Source organism: Dromiciops gliroides, chromosome 4, assembly GCF_019393635.1.
Source record: "Dromiciops gliroides isolate mDroGli1 chromosome 4, mDroGli1.pri, whole genome shotgun sequence".
NCBI classification, from domain to species: Eukaryota; Metazoa; Chordata; class Mammalia; order Microbiotheria; family Microbiotheriidae; genus Dromiciops; species Dromiciops gliroides.
In genome coordinates, this window is record NC_057864.1 from 114,489,843 (window position 1) to 114,509,688 (window position 19,846).

At 38.8% G+C, this 19,846-nt stretch overlaps 1 long non-coding RNA gene across 1 annotated transcript in view; it reads right to left on the reverse strand.

Annotated features, from left to right (window-relative positions):
- The window catches only part of LOC122756123, a 29,551-nt gene extending 19,456 nt beyond the window's left edge, over positions 1 to 10,095 (reverse strand). Inside the window, exon 1 of the long non-coding RNA XR_006356437.1 lies at positions 9,865 to 10,095. This is a non-coding gene — a long non-coding RNA (uncharacterized LOC122756123). The remainder of the gene's footprint in view (positions 1 to 9,864) is intronic.
- Positions 10,096 to 19,846: the final 9,751 nt, after the last annotated feature.

Genomic DNA, 19,846 nt, shown 5'->3' on the forward strand with positions numbered 1-19,846 from the left:
ATGCCTAGATCTACAGAGTGGTTCCACAAAATAACTTTTAAAAATAATTCTAAACCACCCCCAAAACCTCCCTTTAAACTCCAGTGGCAAGTGAATCAATGCTTCAAAGTCTGATGACTTGAGGCATATGCCAATGTACAGCCCCAGAAAGCCTTGCTATCCTGTTCCCCATCAATTGTGTGCTTTGTAGTCTCCACAGTGCTTTTCACTGTGACTTACACGGAATAAGTGCCTGATAATTGATGACTTGATTGATTTTCTGACTTGGAGGCAAAGGGATAGGCCTGTTAACCTCTCAAGGTTCCTTCCACTTCTATGATTTCACAAAGCATATGAACTGTTCAGTGGATAATGACATTTAATCTTTCTGGGGTTTTACATTGATCCATTTTATTTTGAGACAACAGACACTTCCCAGTAATCACCCAAAGTCCTTTTAAAAAAATGCATCTCCCTCCCATTTCTCCCCAAAAGTTAAGAAAAAAAGAACATGTAATGACATAATTGTAACAGATTAGACATTTAACTTTTTCTATAGAAAAGAAGATTGTACATCTTAAACACTGATAGTATGGTACCAGCATTGTCTGTTTTATTTAACTAAAGTTCATTGCTTCTCGGTGTTCTCCTTCCCTCTGTCACACCTTTGGCTTAGTATCATACTACAGTTCCTTAGAATTTCTCACATAGAATATAGGCTTCCAAATATCAGGCTTTCATTTTTGTCCTTCTATTATAAATACCTAATGCAGTGCTGTAAACATTTTTCTTTGGACCAAACCACATGATTAAATCTTCTTAGACAACACCGAATAAAGAAATGACCTCTCCTTACGGAGAACTGCAATGGTACAGTTTAGAGTTGTCTAGAACATCGAGAGATTAGGTCCCTTACCCAGGGACACACAGCTATTATGTGTCTGAGGGGAAACTTGAACTCCAGTCTTTGTGACTATGAGGCCAGAACTCTATCCACTAATCCAATCCAAACATATTAAGTACTTAATAAATGTTTATTGAATCTATTCGGAACCGTTTACTTGCCACCTGAGGTCTCCTATTCAAAGCTCAACTGAAGAGCTATACCTTATGTGAGGTCTTTTACAATTCCCCTCATTGTTGGTGATGCTGCATGCCCCCAAATATTGAGTAATTTTTTGTGTGTATGTGAGGGTAAGGGTTGCCCATGTAAAATATGAATGTCCACATGGAATATCTAAATATAAATATATGCAATTATGATAAATAAATATGAATACACATCTGCACAGGTAACTCATGGGGAGGCGACTGATAGATATCTCTGGACCTTTCCCCTCTTTAAGGGACACTGTGATTCCTGCTTTGAAGAGAGTAGGAAAAAGAGTTAAAAAGTTGGCCATTTCTGGGGGTAGCTAGGTGGTACAGTGGATGGAGCACTGGCCCTGGATTCAGGAGGACCTGAGTTCAAATCCAGCCTCAGACACTTGACAGTTACTAGCTGTGTGACCCTGGGAAGTCACTTAACCCCCATTGCCCCGAAAAAAAAAAAAGTTGGCCATTCTGTTTTCTGAGGGTAAGGGTTACAAAGTGGAACTGAATTTGTCTTTCTAAATATTTCTTGCCTAGGGGTATTACTTGTTTAGAATAAAAAAAAATCTATTTTCCTGGCCATTCTCTCTTTAAAAAGGCTGGTGGGTTGGATGCATACCCCAAGTTTATATATACCACTTCAGCCCCTTCCCACCAAACATCATTTACAAAAAATAAGAGATGAAAAAGTAGCCAATAGCAAGTAAACCCACTTATCTAAGTAAATTGCAAACAAATTGGGAAAGCTCTAATGATAAGACTATAGCAGAAAATACATAAGAATAAAGGAGAGCAAGATGAGATTGCACTCAAGCAAGAGAATCTCCAATCTCATCCAAGGGGAAATTCTTCAAAGTCTCTGGGAAGGCAAGTTGAAAATCAGGAACATGTTGAAGAACAAGCTTCCGTTACATGTCTTCAAGAAATTCTTTCTCCTTGGAATGCTTTAATAAAGTCTCTATATATGTAAATCACCAAAAAATATGAAGAATATCTCTCCTCTCCAAATCTCTCATGACAATTCTGCCCCCTCAAACAGAAATGGAGCATTGAGACATTTTTCTCCACAAATTAGAAGAGTCTCATTCAAAATATAGGCTCTAGGCTTATTTGTATACAAAGAAAGAAAGAAAGGAAGAAAGAAAGAAAGAAAGAAAGAAAGAAAGAAAGAAAGAAAGAAAGAAAGAAAGAAAGAAAGAAAGAAAGAAAGAAAGAAAGAAAGAAAGAAAGAAGGAAAGAAAGAAAGAAAGAAAGAAAGAAAGAAAGAGGGAGAGAGAGAAAAAGAGAGAAAGAAAAAAGAAAGAGAGAGAAAAGGAAAGAGAAAGAAAGAAAGAGAGAAAGAAAAGAGGGAGGCAGGAAGGAAGGAAAGAAGGAAGGAAAGAGGGAAGGAGGGAAGGAAGATAGAAACTAAGATAGATACTGATAAGAATTGAGATAGAGAGATATTGATATAGCTATTGTTGTTGTTATTGTTCAGTTGTGTCCAACTCTTTGTGGCCCCTTTTGAAGTTTTCTTGGCAAAGATACTCGAGTGGTTTGTTATTTCCTTCTGCAGCTCATTTTGTAGATGAGGAAACTGAGGCAAATAGGGTTAGATGACTTCCCAGGGTGGATTTGAAATCAAATCTTCCTGACTCCAGAATCAGTGCCCAAAAGGGGAGTCATTGCAGTGGTGTCAACCTCCATATAACGGACATCATAGGGAAAGAGAACCTCAAATAGCCCAAAATTAGCACTATTTATGAAAGCAGCAGATTTACCTTCCTAAGGTAGAATTATTTAGTAAAATAGACTTTTATTCCTAGAGAACACACCAACTAATTTCAATATAAGCTACTTGAAGTGTATGTTGGTGGTAGCGAGGAGTCAATTTTATATCGAAAAACGGTGATAATTCCCCTGTGTATAATCAGAAGCTGACTACAATTGGATGAATTTACTCTATTACTGCACATTCCCAAGAATCCTGAATACAGTTGGACCTCTATTCATTTATAGTGTAGCAAACCAATATTCCATTCGATAAATGTTTATTCATTGCCTTCTAGTTGTTTAGGTTTCCAAGGAGACATCGAGTCTTTTCATGAGAATATAATGTCTCGCCAAGTATATTATGAAATCCTCACAGGCAGGAATCATGCCTTCTCATCCTCTGTAAAGTTCCTCATCCTTGAGTCTGCTTATGTGGGGTGATCAAACAAAATCACAAACTCTCAGAGCCAGAAGGGGACCTGAAAGGTCATCTAGTACAACCCATTCCTTAATAAGACGCCTCTCAACAACATACTTGACATGTGATCATGCAGTTTTTGCTTAAAGATCTCCAGTGAGATGGATACCAGTATCTAATGATGTAACCCATTCTACTTTTGGATAGTTCTAAACATTGTTTCCCCTACTTCAGAACTAAATTTGCTTTTTTGTTAACTTCAACTCATCGCTTGCTTATATTTGTAGACCCAGTGTTCAGCACAAAGCAGGCCATATCATACAAACTTCATAATTGTTCATTTGTTCATTCATTCATTCATTCATTCATTCATTCATTCATTCATTCATTTATTCATTCCTCCTAATGAAGTCCCCTGGGACTAAGCATGAGGTCTAGACCTTTTTATACTTGATCAGCCTAAAATGTTGATTCATCAACTGATTGAATATAACAAATAAGATAATCACCAAAATCTCAGAGCTAGAAAGGAACTCAGAGCCTTTTCTTTAAAAATTACACTGATTTTTTCTTTTAAAAGTACAATGAGAGGGGGAGGCTAGGTGGTGCAGTGGCTAGAGCACCGGCCCTGGAGTCAGGAGTACCTGAGTTCAAATCCAGCCTTAGACACTTAACACTTACTAGCTGTGTGACCCTGGGCAAGTCACTTAACCCCAATTGCCTCACCACAAAAAAAAAAAAGTACACGGAGTGGGGAAACAGAAACAATCTAGACCAACCCATTCCTTTTCCTAACCAACATTCTCTTTATAACATATTTGACAAGGGGTAGTCTCAAAGGACCCCGAGAAGTATAAGGTAGACTTTCAAGAAGCCGCTTCTGTGTCCATCTTCCTGTCTAACATTCTTCCTTCATGCCTTTTTCTGCAAACTTCCATATCTCATGCTTGCACTCCCTAGTTGGTTTTGACAGGACTCCAGCTTTGGTGAACACCTAACATCTCCTTGCTTGTGACATCAAAGAGAGAAACCAAGCAAATTGCCTGAGATCCTGCCTCCTTCTTATTAAACTACCGATCTTTGGAAACTTGCCTCAGTATAAATTGTTTCTATGATCAAGATACCACACAAGTTGTGACTGTGATCCATGATCCAGGTACTTTGTTTGTACCTCTTTGAAGCAATTATTGTGGGGTTGTTTTCTGGGGGGGTGCCTTTGTTGTTGTCATTGTTCAACATCTTCTATACCTTAATATATGCTCCTTGAGGATGGGGAGGGTCATATCTTAGCTAAACTTTGTTCTTCTTCTCTGCTTAGCAGGACACTCAGTAGATGCATGATAAATATCTGTTGAATCATGTTTAGGTGCTACTGAATTTTGGGAAAGACTGGCTGGTGTCAGACCTGTGATTTTATTAGTGTAGGGAACACTCAGTTATAAGACTCCTTCCACTGAAACAGTTCTGAAACTATATTGAAGCTATAATCTTGGAGAGTTGCCTGGGGCACTGAGAGGTTAAAAGGCTTGCCCAGTGTCATACAACTAGTACGTGTCAGTTGTAGGACTTGAACCCACATCTTCCTGATTTAGGACATATCTTCCTTACTCAGAGGCCAGCTCTTTATGTGCTCTCAGTCTTTCTCTAGGATTGAATTATGAACCATAAAATGACAAATTTCCCTGGGTTTTCTGAAGTTCTAATGGTAATTTAAGATAAATTATTTATTTTTCAAAACTGCTGATTTTGTTTTTTCTTTTTTTCCCTTTAGAGTACAAGTTTTTTTGGAGTAAAAGTATTCAGTGTGTTTAATCAGAATCTTATATTTTAAAAAAAGCCTAAGGAAAATAAATCCTAGTGAATTTCTCAAGGAAGAACCTTGAACAAGACCTGGCAAAGAGGTTTTTAAATCAACACTAAACCAATGAATGTGTATATTTGCAGGTGTGTCTGTGTGCATGTATGCATCTAGGTATATATTTTCCTTAAGAGCATGATTGATTTCTTTTTCCTTAGGGTACAACTTAATGTCTTGGGAGGATCTCATGACAATGTCATTTCAAATATCAGCAGACGGGGCCACATTAGGATGTCACTGACATGACAACATGACAGCAATGCTAGACCAGTAACACCAAGTGGCAGAGCATGGCAATCTTGGATCAAAACAAAGCTCTGCAGAGTCTGGGTTTGCATTTTAGGCTTCAGATGGTAGTGATATGTGCATAGAAAGTCAGTCTAGTAGCTAATAAAACTGTTCTAGCTCCTGGGGGTGCCCATGTCCCAGAGGGTTTTTAAGTACATGGAGGGCCTACGTAAGATTAGCTGTGGCTTGCTAGCACAGAGAGGAAAGAAATGAGTTCAGTTTAAAGATAAAATCAGAATTGGGCTGCTCACAAGTTAAAAATATGGAGAACAACTGGGGAGGGGAATCAAGAAAGGCTTTGGGTAAGAGAAGCCCTTGCAATTGAGCATTACATTTTGGCTGTCCACGGCAAAATTCCCCATTTATAGCATTGTCCTTGTGGCTCATATTGCATCCTGTATCATCTAATGCCATTAGATTGTGAGTACCTCCACTGTAGGGGATGTCCTTTGCCTCTTTGTATCCTAGTGCCTAATATGGTGTTTAGCACAAAGTATTGTTGTTAAGTCATTATTCAGTCATGTCCAACTTTCTGTGACCCCCATTTGGGGTTTTCTTGGCAAAAATACTGGAGGGGTTTGCCATTACCTTCTCCAGCTCACTTTACAGATGAGGAAACTGAGGCAGAGTTAAGTGACTTGGCCAGGATCACACTGCTAGTAAGGGCCTGAGGTCAGATTTGAATTCAGGAAGAAGAGTCTCCCTGATTCTAGGCTCACTGCTCTTTCCACTGCCACTTAACTGCATATAGTAGGAGCTTGATTAATGCTTATTCACTGACTTGTTGACTGACTATTGTCTTGTTTGCACTGTAATGATTGGAATGATGCTACCTGCTGGAGACTTACTGTAGAAAAGCTCCGCCATGAGGAGAAGGCCTCTGAGGGCAAGCCATGTGGTCAAGGTCCTTGGCGTCAGGAAGTGACATTTGTTTGCTCTTGGGTACTGTCTATCAAGGCTACCAGCCAATCAACTTGAGGAGCCTCCCATTTCTGGGAGGAGGACACGAAGGAGGAAGTGGATGCTGGTGGGACTGTGCTTCCTCTTTGGCTGGGAGACATTGGCATGTTGGCAGGGAACTTCAGAAGTGGGCGATTAGGAAGGCTAGGATTGCCAGGTTATAAGAAATCTCTTCTCAATCTTTCTCTTTCTTTTACCATCTTTCAATAAACCCTTAAAAAAATTCTAAACTCATTTATCAGTGATTTTAGTCAGTTTCCCCCCCAAAACTGGGGGGGAGGGAGACAGATTAGAACCCACATTTAGAATTTTAAATTACACAGCACAAATCCAATGAACAACCTGTGTTTATCCTTGCTTTAACACATCCTACAATTTCTAACCTCAGTCCTGTTTGTTCACAGGACCATTTTCGATGCCTTGAATGCTACCCTCTTTCTCATCAATCTGTTAAAATCTTACCCTTCCTTCAAAGACCAATTCAAATGCTACTGTCTCTATTAGATTTTCTCTAAAACTGGGAAGTTACTTCTCCTTCTGAATATTAGTAATTAAGATAAAAGCTGATTCATATAGCACTTCATAGATGTGTGTGTATTATTGTGATCATGTAGGTGGAGTAGTTCACAGAGTGCTGGGCTTGTAGTCAGGAAGTTTCCTTTTCAGAAGTTCAAATCTGACCTTAGACACTTACTAGCTGTGTGACCCTAGTAAAGTCACTTAACCCTATTTGCCTCAGTTTCCTCATCTGCAAAATGAGCTGGAGAAGGAAATAGCAAACCATTCCTGTATCTCTGCCAAGAAAACCCCAAATGAATCATAAAGAATCAAATACAATTGAAATGACAGAACAACAAATTGTATATTGTGTATATCATTCAACCCCCATAATAACCCTGTGAGGTTGGTGGGAAAGCTCGAGTGTCTCATTTTTGTATTTATAGCCCTAGCACCTACCATAGTGCCTAGTATACTTAATAAAGGCTTATTAATTGAATTACTTTTAGGATAATTATCTGACCAAAGGTACATTGATAAATGTTTGCTACCTACCCCAAAAGTGCAGAAGACACATTTTAAAGTTTAATCTGTATTATTACTATTTTCTCCAAGACTTTCTTAAGCCTAGACAATCAACGAAACAATAAACCAAGCCTTGATGTGTAGGGTTTGCTTATTTGCAAAGTGGAAATGTTCTTACCCCAAATTTAACAATTGGTTGTCCCTCTGAGCTATCTCTAGCACTCCATTATTCCCATTTTACAGGTGAGGAAAATGTTGCCAAGAACCTTGACCATGATCACACAGCTAATGTCTGAAACAGGATTTGAATGCACAGCTCTCTTGCTTCCAAGATTTGCACACTTTCCTCTATACCATACTGTCTCTCAACTGTCAGAGCAATGAGCTTGTACTTCTCCTATGCACTTAGCATACCCTAGTTTCCATTATTTATGTAACCTAGTTTGTATTACATATGCTTATGGGTGCATATATATATATATATATATATATATATATATATATATATATATATATATATATATAAAACCCTGCTGAGTGGTAGCATAGCCTTTTGACTTAAAGAATTGGTCTTAAAACTAAGAAGGCCTCAATTCAAATACCTCCTCTGAAACCCTGGTTCTGAAACCCTACTAATTGGTTCAGGCCAATTTTGAAGACCATGCATTACACAGAAGGTTCTGTCCTGCTTTTGTAGGAGTTTCCTCACCCAGCAGTTCCTAATATTCATGAAATCACAGGTCCAGTCTCTCTCTCTCTCTCTCTCTCTCTCTCTCTTTCTTCTCTCTCCTCTCTCTCTCTCTCTCTCTCTCTCTCTCTCTCTCTCTCTCTCTCTTTTTTGCGGGGCAGTTGGTGTTAAGTGACTTGCCCAGGGTCACACAGCTAGTAAGGGTTAAGTGTCTGAGGCCGGATTTGAACTCAGGTCCTCCTGAATCCAGGGCCCGTGCTCTATCCACTGCACAACCTAGATGCCCCGGGTCCAATCTCTTTCACTTGTGGCTACTAGATCGTAAACTCCTTAAAAACAGAGGCCATGCCTAGTCTTTCTTTATATTTCCCTCTTCAACTAAAACAGTGCCTTGCCCCCACTGTAAACACAATAAAAATTCATTGAATTTTTATTCAAATATAAAGCACCCCAAAACCCTTTATTGTGGGTGAGTAATCTTAGTTTTCCTTCTTAAGTGAAATATGTCTTAATTATCTTAGCATTCGTCAAATAGAATTTCTTTGCTGAGTAGTTAAAAAAAGTCATCTGGTACCATCAACTGTCTACCATTCATTTACAGTGTGTTAATGGGGAGTTCGCACTTGGAGCCCAAACCCCAAATAGACATTAGGTGCTGCCTAATAAAAGGCCACCACATCAGCCCCTAATGACTTAACAGCTCATCCTGGAAAACACATTAAGCCAAACGAGCTTTTAAATATTTAGAAATAATTACACCAATTCAGAGTTGTTCTGATCAAAATTACATCACATCAGTGTTCTTTTTGACAAATAAATCAAATAAAACTTTTTTTCTTAAAGAGAAAAACTACATAACAAAAAAAAAAACAAAATAATGAAACAAAACACTAACCCAGAACCTTTCAAACCTTAATACCTTCAAAGTTATTTCCCCTTTGGCCAGAAATCTGGTGAACAAGGGAAGTAGGAAGAGTAAAGAAGGGAGAGTTTATTAACATATCTTGACTATCTCCTCAAATAGACACCCTTGAATAGCACTGACTTTGCCTTGGTTAACTCTCCATTAGAAGTATCTCAATGTAGCTGATCATTCAACATGCTACCCATTAAATCACTTAGGTTCTGAGTAGTATTGTTGGGGGCAAAGCAAATCAATTGAGGAAAGCATGGGATGTCTCTTATAATACTCTCAACTGGAATGTTTTTCTCAGAAAAACATTACAACTCTGGAGCAAAAGAACTTGAATCGATTGAGTTGAACCTAAGAGTGACCCAAGAAGTCTCGTTTTGCTTAGGGTAAGCAAGTCCTTTTTCCCTCTACCCCCATCATGTAATCAACATCATGACTCGCCTACACAGATGTCACATTATCTGAAATTCCACTATTGAAGAATCATAGCTCTAGAGCTTCAAGGCACCTCAGGGGTCATCTGGTCCAAGCCCCTCATTTTACAAATGAGGAAAATGAGGTCCAGGGAGGTTGGTCATACAGAGAGTATGATACAGAAGGTAGATTGAACCTATATATTCTCCTTGAAGTTGTCATTTAAACAAATAACCCTGGAAGAGGCATTGTTTACAAGCTTTGATTGTGAATTTCTTTAGGACATAATTTTCCTCTTAGGGTTGGGAAGAAAGTGGAGGGGAGGGGAGTCTGCAATAGGAGATAATAGGCATTTGCATAGATGTGGGTACAAGGCAGGGTTGAGAGATGATGGAAGTAAGACACAATGTCTCCTTCAAAGTACTGCTAAACCCACTAAGTTTTAGGTGAGCCAGCACCCTGGGGACCAGCTAGGTTACCTCTAAAATCAGGTTATCCTTCAGTGATCTTCATCTTGAGGCTGTGCGGTTTCCAAAATGAGGAATCACAAGAAACAGGAAAGTCACTACTTTGTCCTGAGCTGAAGCTGCTTCCTAGGTAATGAACTTCCTCCTCACCTTCCCTCTTGAGACCTTAAGGATCATGTGACTTCACATTTTCCATGCTATTGCTTTTTCCTTTGCCATAAAGTATCTCTGCCCATCCGTCACCTTTTGAAGTTAAGGGCAGGGTGTTGCAGCACATCCGTGCTTTTATAGGTTTCCTAATGACTTGCTTAATTATTTGCTTTCTTTGGGCCAGATTTGCTTTTGAAAGATGCTGGCAGCTTCAGCTCTGACACACTAGGGGTTGCCTGCCAGAGGCCAGCAGAGTTTCAGAATCCTCATTCCCCAGCTCCCTGATCCCAGGTAGACTTTAATTTAGATCTGTATTTGTATTTAATTTAACCATTAGGTTGGTAGAGTACCTTCTCTCCTGAGAACTTCAAGGTACAGCATATGAAATTAACCACAACCTGCTCTGTGGAAATGATTGGTCTTTAACCCATATTGCCTCTTTGGGTATACTGAGTTTCAAATGAGACTCCTTAGGTCTACACATCTTTCCCTCTTACAGGGGACTAGGGAGTCTGTATGGAATATGAAGACCCTCTGCTTTTCTTCATTCTCTTCATTGTTATTCATTCTATTACCAGGGCTCAGGAGTAAATCAGATTATTAATATCTTCTCTAAAAGTAAGTGGAGGAAAAAAAACCAGCAGAGATTAAGGAGCTACTAATAAAAGTGACCACTCCAGTACCTTTGCCAAGGAAACCCCAGATGGGGTCACAAAGAGTTGGACATGATTAAAATGAATGAAAAACAATAATAAAGATGACAAATGGTACTCAAATAGAGATATTTTCAAAAATGACTTTTTAGAAATGCCTTATTTATAATGGCAGAAAATTCCACTCATGACCCATATTTATTTTGTAGTTAAATCAAGAATAGATAGTCTATAAGATCCCTTCCTACTCTTAATCTCACGATCCTAAGATACATGTGCTATAAAAATCGTTCAAAGCCTTGAGTGGACAGTAACCCACAGGAGCTGCAGTTTCAAACCTTGCCTAGGGCATCCAGCTTGGATGGAAATGCAAAGAAAGAAATCTCAACCCAGCATACTTTGTACTCAGAAGGTTCATAGGATTTAAAGTTAGCTAGAGAATCTAAGGTCTAGCTGGATCTTAGAGATTATTTTATTGAACCACTTCTTTTGACCAATGAGGCAACCTGAAAGGTTAAGTGCTTTACCCAAGATCACACAAATAGTAACAGTTTGGGATCAAAATGCAACTCTTCTGAAGCCCACACTCTTTCAACCATATCATGGCTGCCTCTCTGTGGCTTTGATCAAATTTAAGAAGCCAAAAGGTTGGGAGCATTAACTAGAATGAAGTCCTTGGGAGGAAAATAGGACTTTGAGTTAGGAGGTCATGAGATCATAGAACTATAGCTAGAAGTCATCTAATTAACCCCTCCTTGTTTAACAAATAAGGAAACTGAGGTCCACTTGACTAGGCCAAAATCACACAGCTGGTAAAGCATCAGAAGTGGAATTTGAACCAATACTCCAGAGCCCATGTTCTTTCCACTGTACAATGTTCCATACCCAGATCGGATGACCAGCCTCATCTCCACCACCATTCACTTTATGATAATGGGTAAATCACATCATTTTCTGTGGTGTGGTGAAAAAGAACTTTGGTTTTGGAGTAAGAGGACTTGAGTTTAAGTCCTAACTCTGATATTTACTACCTATGTGATTTTAGGCTTAACATCTGTGACTTCAGTTTCCACATCTGTAAATGAGAGAGTTGAAATAGATGGCCTCTGAGGTCCCTTCCAACTCTAAATCTATGGATTGTCTCTGACTCTCAGGTTCTACCTCCATATAATGAAAGTCCTAATCTTCATGGTTCTCCAACTTCAAAATTCTATCCTAAATGGTATAGATGAATAATCCACGTTTTAATCTGAATCCAGTTAACACAGAGATAGTCAAAAACTTGAATGTAGCGTAACTATTACTACCAAGAACTGAGAACTGACTTTAAAGGTATTTTTGTGACTAAATTTTATTTTAATTATGGATAAACTATTTCAGAAGCAGTTACTAATTCAATTCAATGAACATGTATTAAGCACCTACTGTTTGTAAGACAGGAAAGGCAACATGGAGGAGTAAATAGATAGCCTCTGACACGTACTAATTATGTAACCCTAGGCAAGTTACTTAACTTTTTTAATGTTCTAGACCATTCTCTAAGACTATTAGTTCTAGAGAAGGGGCTCAACTGTATTTGGTAAAGGAAGTTTCCCTAGCTGAATATTTCCTGTATCGATAAAATCACAAGTCCAGACTCTATCCTACTTAAAAGACACCATATTATTTTCAGCCCTGTTTTGTACACCAAGGAACTAAAGAACTAAAACAAGAAGAATATGAATACTTGTCTTTTAAAGTTACTTCCTTACTTCGTACATTCAACAAACATTTATTAAGGGTCTTTCATGTGCAGAATACCCTTCTAGGCAAAAGAGAAGTGGAGATACACATTTTAGATAAATAGGTACCCTGTCCTCATTGAGTCAAATAATCAAGGTTCCCATTACTTATCCTTCCTCATAAGTTCCCTATTTCTATTGAAGGAATAAGCTGTCCCTGTCTTCTTTCCTCCCATACTACAAAATGTGTACCCTGAGAATTAAGACTGTCTTCTTAATTTTTGATCTCTATCTTAGCACTTAGAATATTACTCTGCTCATAATGACCGCTTAATAATTTGCTCATCAATTCATTCCTTTCCCACAGTTTTGCAATTTCATTATCCTTGACTTCATCCTTCCCTGCCCCCTACATCTTATCAGTAGCCAAGACTTACTGATTTAATTTCCATATGTCTTGCAGATGGAATCCCTTTGTCTTTACTCATGGATCCAGTATAGTTTTTGCCCTCATCATGTTTACCTAATTGTCATAAAATTTTCTCATTGGTCTCTTTGATCCCCAATCTCTCCTGCTCTCCAGACCACCCCCTGTGCTGCTACCAAATTAATATGAAAGTACAAGTATGGGAATACCACTCTCCTGCTGAAGAATCTTCACTGGTTCCCTGTTATCTTTAGGATTAACTACAGACTCCTCAGTTTAGTATCTTAAACCCTTCTTCATCTATCTTAAAACTATCTTTCTAAACTTATTTTACATTACCAGCCCTCATGTCCTCCCCATTCCAGCCAAAGTGACCTATTTCCTATTGCCTGTATGTCACACTCCATTTCCTGCTTATGTGGTTTTGCTCAGGCGTTATCCATGGCCAAAATGTTCTCCATCATCACCTCTGCCTGTAGGATCCCCTCCACCACTCCTCTTCAAAGCTATATGCCCATCTCTTACATGAGGTTTTTCTCAACTGCACCCCAAACCCTTGTTAATGCACTCTACCCCCCAACTCTTGAAATTGTTATATCTACTTTATATGGATATGCTTTTTTGTGTGCTTGCTGTTTCACCCTCTAACCCTTAGAATATAATCTCCCTCAGGGTAGATGTATTTTTATGTGAAGGCAGGTCCTTTTTCCTGCCTCTGCCTCTTACTGGGGGCAGCTAGGTGGTGCTAGGACTAGAGTCAGGAAGACCTGAGTTCAAACCTGGCCACAGATACTTACTAGCTGTGTGACCCCGGGCAAGTCACTTAACCCTGTTTGCCTCAGTTTTCTCATCTGTAAAATGAGCTGGAGAGGGGCAGCTAGATGGCGCAGTGGTTAAGCACCGGCCCTGGATTCAGGAGTACCTGAGTTCAAATCCGGCCTCAGACACTTGACACTTACTAGCTGTGTGACCCTGGGCAAGTCACTTAACCGCCGTTGCCTGCAAAAAAAAAAAAAATGAGCTGGAGAAAGAAATGGCAAACCACTCTAGTATCTCTGCTAAGAAAACCCCAAATGGGATCAAGAAGAGTTAGAGTGAAACAACTGAACAACAGCAGCAAAGATTCTTGCTGTCTTCATGACCTTGGAGACAAGTCCCTTCACCTCTTTAGGCCTCAGTTTCCTCAAATGTAAAACAAGAGGGTTGAACTAAATGGTGTCTGGGATCCTTTCCACCTCTGGAGTTATAATCCTATAACCTTTTCTTTGGTCTTTGTCTCCCTTGTACCAAGCACAGTGCCTGACACATAGAAGGCATTCTGTAAGTGCTTGTTGAATTAAATTCATTTCCTCATCTGTAAAATGGGAATGAAAAAATGCAGTTAATAAAGTAAAATCTGACCTTTATATCTAAAATAATTTCCCTGTGTTTTTCCCCTTATTGTCCCTATAGAAACTGATTATGATGATTGTGGAGTCAGTTTAAACTCCAATCCTCTTTGTATCAGGAAACCCTACCCAATTTTTTTCCTCTCACTGATACCTTGGGGGATGGAGGGTAGGTGGGTCAGTTTAGGGGAGAGTTTAAGACCTTTTCTTCACTCCTAATTACATGTGAAAACTACTTTTCTCTTAAATGATGATAGTTCAATAAATCCTCAGATTCAATGCTGTTTTATATTACGAACACTATTACATTGTAGGAATAAATCTTATCTAAAGTTTGTATGGTTTTCCCTTCTATTTTTCCTTCTTCCTTCCTCTCTCTGTCTTTATTATTATAGTTTATATGGGCTATTTTCTAGTTGAGTGTGACACCTAATAGACATCTACTGATCACATCCAATTAAGAGCCATTATGTTCTTTGGTTACTTTCTGCTTGGAAGTGGGTTTATTGATCTGGCAGGATTTCCTCTGTAGAAACATAAATAACAGGCCACTTAATTCCACATTGAACCCATTTCTTTAAGACCCTAGGAAGAGGTCTGTTTAAAGGATGGGCCAACTAAGGAGGGAGGAGGAGAGATTCTGGAGCCCAGAAAGAGGGAGAAAAGGCTATCTATCTGTTATCCTTTGCCTACAACAAGAAACAATTGGATTAAACTTGACCCTTTGATCCTATTGATCCATATTGGGTCTTTTCTTAAAAACTATTTTGACACAAGGATAGTATCAGATTGAGGGGGAAGATAAGTTTGTGAATAGGCTTAATATCAATAGGGAAGACAAGAGATGGCTTCAGTATTTGTCAAAAATTGTGCACTCCCATTTGATTTTCCCATTGCTGCTGATCATTCTTTTAGATGGAGAACACCGAAAGGGGACCAAAGGCACAGGTACCTTTAGTTATGAATATTTAATAACATAAGTATTCCTTTTTCACTCTGATCTGTATGCTGACTGAGGGTTTCTTCAGGATGAGTCCTCAGTTGACTGATGCATACAAAACACCTCTCTGAACAAAAGGCATTCAAGATTAGCAGAAGACAAGACAACCTACTTTAGTTTCTGTGCCTGGTACCTGGGGTATCAATGGAGATAAACCCTGAGTGACAAGGAAGGCTAATACAGAATAACACGATTTATTGTTCTCCCATTGACGGTGGGAATAATGAGAAAGTTAACAAGTCACCGTAATGTCATGGGCGGCTGTGAAACTGGGAGAACTCAAGGACCAGAAAGTAACATGAAACAAGTAGGAAAATGAAGATAATATGGGTTACAAGGCCATTCTCGAATTGTACTGAAACGCATCCCGTCCCCTTGGAGGGGGGCATGTTTTTGACAATGAAGACAATAGGAAGAAACTGGCGACTGAAACAATATCACTATTTTCTTTTACTACAGGCCGTAATGTGAACTTCTTAGAAGACACCTTCTTTCACCACAGCTTTGTCACAGAGTCTATTTAGAGGCAGGTGACCAAAGTTGTATTCTTGCTGAGGGACACTCAGAAACCAAGAGCAGGCTTCTCCTAGCCAAGGCACTGACAACCTGCTTAAAAGGGTGGAGTATATTACACAGAAGAGAAAGAACCACAGGTGGCAGGGGAAGGGGTTCTAGAGGAAAATGAGAAGTTGTGAAAGAGGAGGGAGAGAAAGAAGTAGGACTCATAGAAGGGGTAGGGGACAAAGGGTTAGGGAGCAAGAGGAGATGGGGAGAAAGTTAATTATTAATTCAAACAAATATATATATTATGCTCTATGTGTCAGAAAGGTACTAAGCTAAGCATTGGGAAACTAAGAAAGGCAAAAACAGAGAACTTGCCCTCCAGGAGAATTCTTATGGTGGAGACAACATGCAAATAAGTATATCCATCTAAGATATGTACAAGGTAAACTTCCTTCTTAGAAGGAAGTTTGAAGTATGCATGGCATTAGTTTCATGAGTCCCCTAATGTCAGGAGGGCTAAAACACAATGAGCTGAAGCTAGGGAGCAAAGTTAAGGACGACAAAATAGATGTTATTATTTAGGTTTTGGTTCTAGGTTTTATTCATTTGGAGGAAAAAGATGAGAATCAAAGAAGGACTGGAAATTCTGGGGTGAATTAGATATAGCCCATGACTTTAGGAACTCATTAAAGATCTTCAAAGAAAGGCTCTATCTCCTGTCTCCATGACTTTGCACTGGTTGTCTCCCATAGCTGCAGTTCAAGTGCCACCTTCTGCAGAATGCCTTTCCCAATCTCCCCAGTTACTAAAGTCTTGCCCTCTATGGTACCATCAATTCTGTATTTATCTTGGATGTACCAGTTTATGTATATGTTGTCTCTTCAATTAAACTGTAAGTACCTTGAGAGTAGTGACTATTTTGCTTTCTTCACATGTCTAGCAAATTGAGTGTCTGACACTCAATAAGGACGTAATAAATACTTTTGGATTGATTGATTAGATGACCACTTATTGAGTATGTCATACTTGTTTGCGTATAGTTATTGGACTATATAGCCTCTGGTATCCCTTCCAACTCTGGAATTGTGTGATTCATATTCCCCATCTTCCTCTCATTCTTCTCTTTTATTTCTTGTTTTATGTTTCCACTCACCTTCCCTTTCTTTTGAATCCCTTTCCTTAGACTTTCCATCTTGATTCAATAATCCCTGATATTGGATATATCTTTCATGTTTAATGTACATAGAATTTATGAATGCAAAGATGTTGATCCTATGGGCGATCTCCTGTGATTTAACAGGAAAATTAAGGTGACATCCAGAAGAGAAATATTCTTTATTGTTGCAAACCTACTGTGTCTTGTGGCTTAAGTATCTGTCCTGATAAAAATAACAACCAAACAGTAGTTAAAATAACTACTAAAGATATCAGGTCTATGCTTTTCCATTTTTATGTGGACAGCTTTTTCTCTACCACAGATAACTTGAGTTACAGTGAACCCAAGTATCAAGAAATAAATACTATCCTCATAGGAACTTAGGGCCATCTGGAAGCATTTGCATTCCACCCTCTGTTTGGATAACTAGAGTTTGTGTCCTAGAGCACTTAGTATGACAGAATTTCACTTTGGAAAAGAACTCAGAAGTGAGCCACCTAGTTCAGTCTGTATCTGAAAAAAGAATCCCTTCTATAACACATCCAACAAAAGGGCATCTAGTCTTTGCTTGAAGACATAAACAGTGGCTGAACCCATTTTGTCTTAAGGCAGCACGTTCTTTAAAATTACTCTAATCAAAAACCTGAACTTATGTGAACTGATGCAAAGTGAAATGAGCAGAACCAGGATAACATTGTGTATAGTAATAACATTATTGTATGATGATCAATTGTTAATGACTAAGTTATTCTCAGAAATACAATGATATGAGACAATTCTAAATTCATTTAAGATGAAAAATGCTGTCTTGCACAACATGACTAATATGATAATATGTTTTGTATGACTGCACATATATAAACTATATCAAATTGCCTGCCTTCTAAATGAGAGGAGGAGGGGAAGGAGGGAAAGAATTTGGAACTCAAAAATTTTGAAAAACAATTGTTGAAATTGTTTTTACATGTAACTGGGCAAAAATAAAATATTAAATTAAAAAAGATTAATCTAATCCTAACATCAAGCCCCATTTTTCCTCTTTGCAACTTAAAACTTTTGTTTATTCCTAGTCTAATCCTCTGGATCCAAAAAGAACAAACTCAAACCCACAAGACAGCCCTTGAAATATCTAAAGACAGTCATAATTTCTTTCCTCAGTCTTCTCTTCCTGCTTTTTCAAATCAGATAATATATTTTTATCTACTCATTCAACTATCCATGATCTTTCAAATATCATTCACTGTGGCAAAAACAATCACACCTTGAGGCAGCTAGGTGGCACAGTGGATAAAGCACTGGCCTTGGATTCAGGAGGACCTGACACTTACTTGACACTTACTTACTAGCTGGGTGACCTTGGGCAAGTCACTTAACCCTCATTGCCCCACAAAAAGTAAAACCAAAAAACAAAACAAGCAAACAAACAAAAAAAAACCAATCACACCTTTCAGTTCTTTCCATACTCTAGGATGTAATTAATCTAAACTTATTTGCAGCAACTAGGTGGTACAGTGGATAGAGCACAGGCCCTGGATTCAGGAGGACCTGAGTTCAAATCCGGCCTCAGACCCTTGACACTTACTAGCTGTGTGACCCTGGGCAAGTCACTTAACCCCCATTGCCTCACCAAAAAAAAGGAAAAAAAAAGAAATCTAGACCTAGTGACTTGAACTCACTGAGGGTAATAATGTGCTGTCTCACTATCTTCCTACTTATCTTGGTCATTTACTTATTACTAGTCATTTTGGTTCCGTCTTTTCTAGTCCAAAGTCAATTCTCCTTAGCAGAGAAAACAGAATCCAAACAAGAGTTGAGAAGCTTTATCTTCTCTCCATCATCTATTATCAATATCCCATCAAGATCACTCTGTATTTGTTTTATATATATTTTTGTGCTTATTTGTATTGTATCCCCTCAGAAAAATGTAGGCTACTTGAGGGCAGTTGCTAATTTTATTTTTACCTCTTTGTCCTCAGAACTTCATACAGTATTTGTTAATGAGATCTCTGATTTGGCATAAGGAATTCCCAGTGAAGAAACTTCTTGGAGGCAGACAGATTATCCCCTGAACCTACAATTTTAGAGACTAGCTTGGAGAATGAAAACTTTAGGCAATTTTCCCATGATTATATAGTCGGTACATGTCAGACTTGAACCCAGATTTTCCTGACTCTGAGTCTAGATCTCTAACCTCTCTATATGACTGCTGCCTCTCACCTGGTGAATAACAGTTGCTTAATAAAGTTAATGAACTACAATTTAAAAGCAGTATTTAAGGCAAATGATCTTGTCTAAGACATGCTGGACTGTCTAAGACAAGTAGACTGAAAACAGTAAGACAATACTTACATAGGCATAAATTACTAATGTTAAGTACATTTGAGGAGGGTGGAAATTGATTGGTGAGCTATTGGAAGGCTATTTCCAGAGGCTGTGTGGTCAGAAGTTAGTAAACCTCATCTGATGAATCAAGAAGGATTTTCTGAAGGAAGTGTGCTTTTGGGAGCTGCCAATTGCTTTGAAGTAAGGAGAGGGAGATCCCTGTTCCATTGCTTCCCCACTTTCCCACCCCCATTGAATTTGGACCTCTGCCTCTGTCCATTACACCCTTCTTGCTACCAAAGTGCACAGTTTTGTATTGCATTTCAATCAGCTTTCTTGAAGTTTCAGAGACCCAAAGAAACTTGCAACTCAGGAAGCAGCTGTTACTAAGCCATAAAGCATTGATAAGAGGCTCCTTCAGATGCTAATTAAATAACTTAAACCTTGTAAGAGGGTTCATGTTTTTTACCACAAATATTTCTTGCTCCAGGATTTGATACTAAATCAGAGTGTATGGATTTTGTACTCAAGTGTTTTCAAAGGAAATCATAAGAGATTGGAGACTATGTGAGTTCAAGCTAGGTTCTTTTGGTCACATGGCCTCTCCAGCATGGTCAGAGGGAGCTTGCCCTCTTCTGAGTGTTCCGAGTCCTCTGCAATACTATCCATCCTC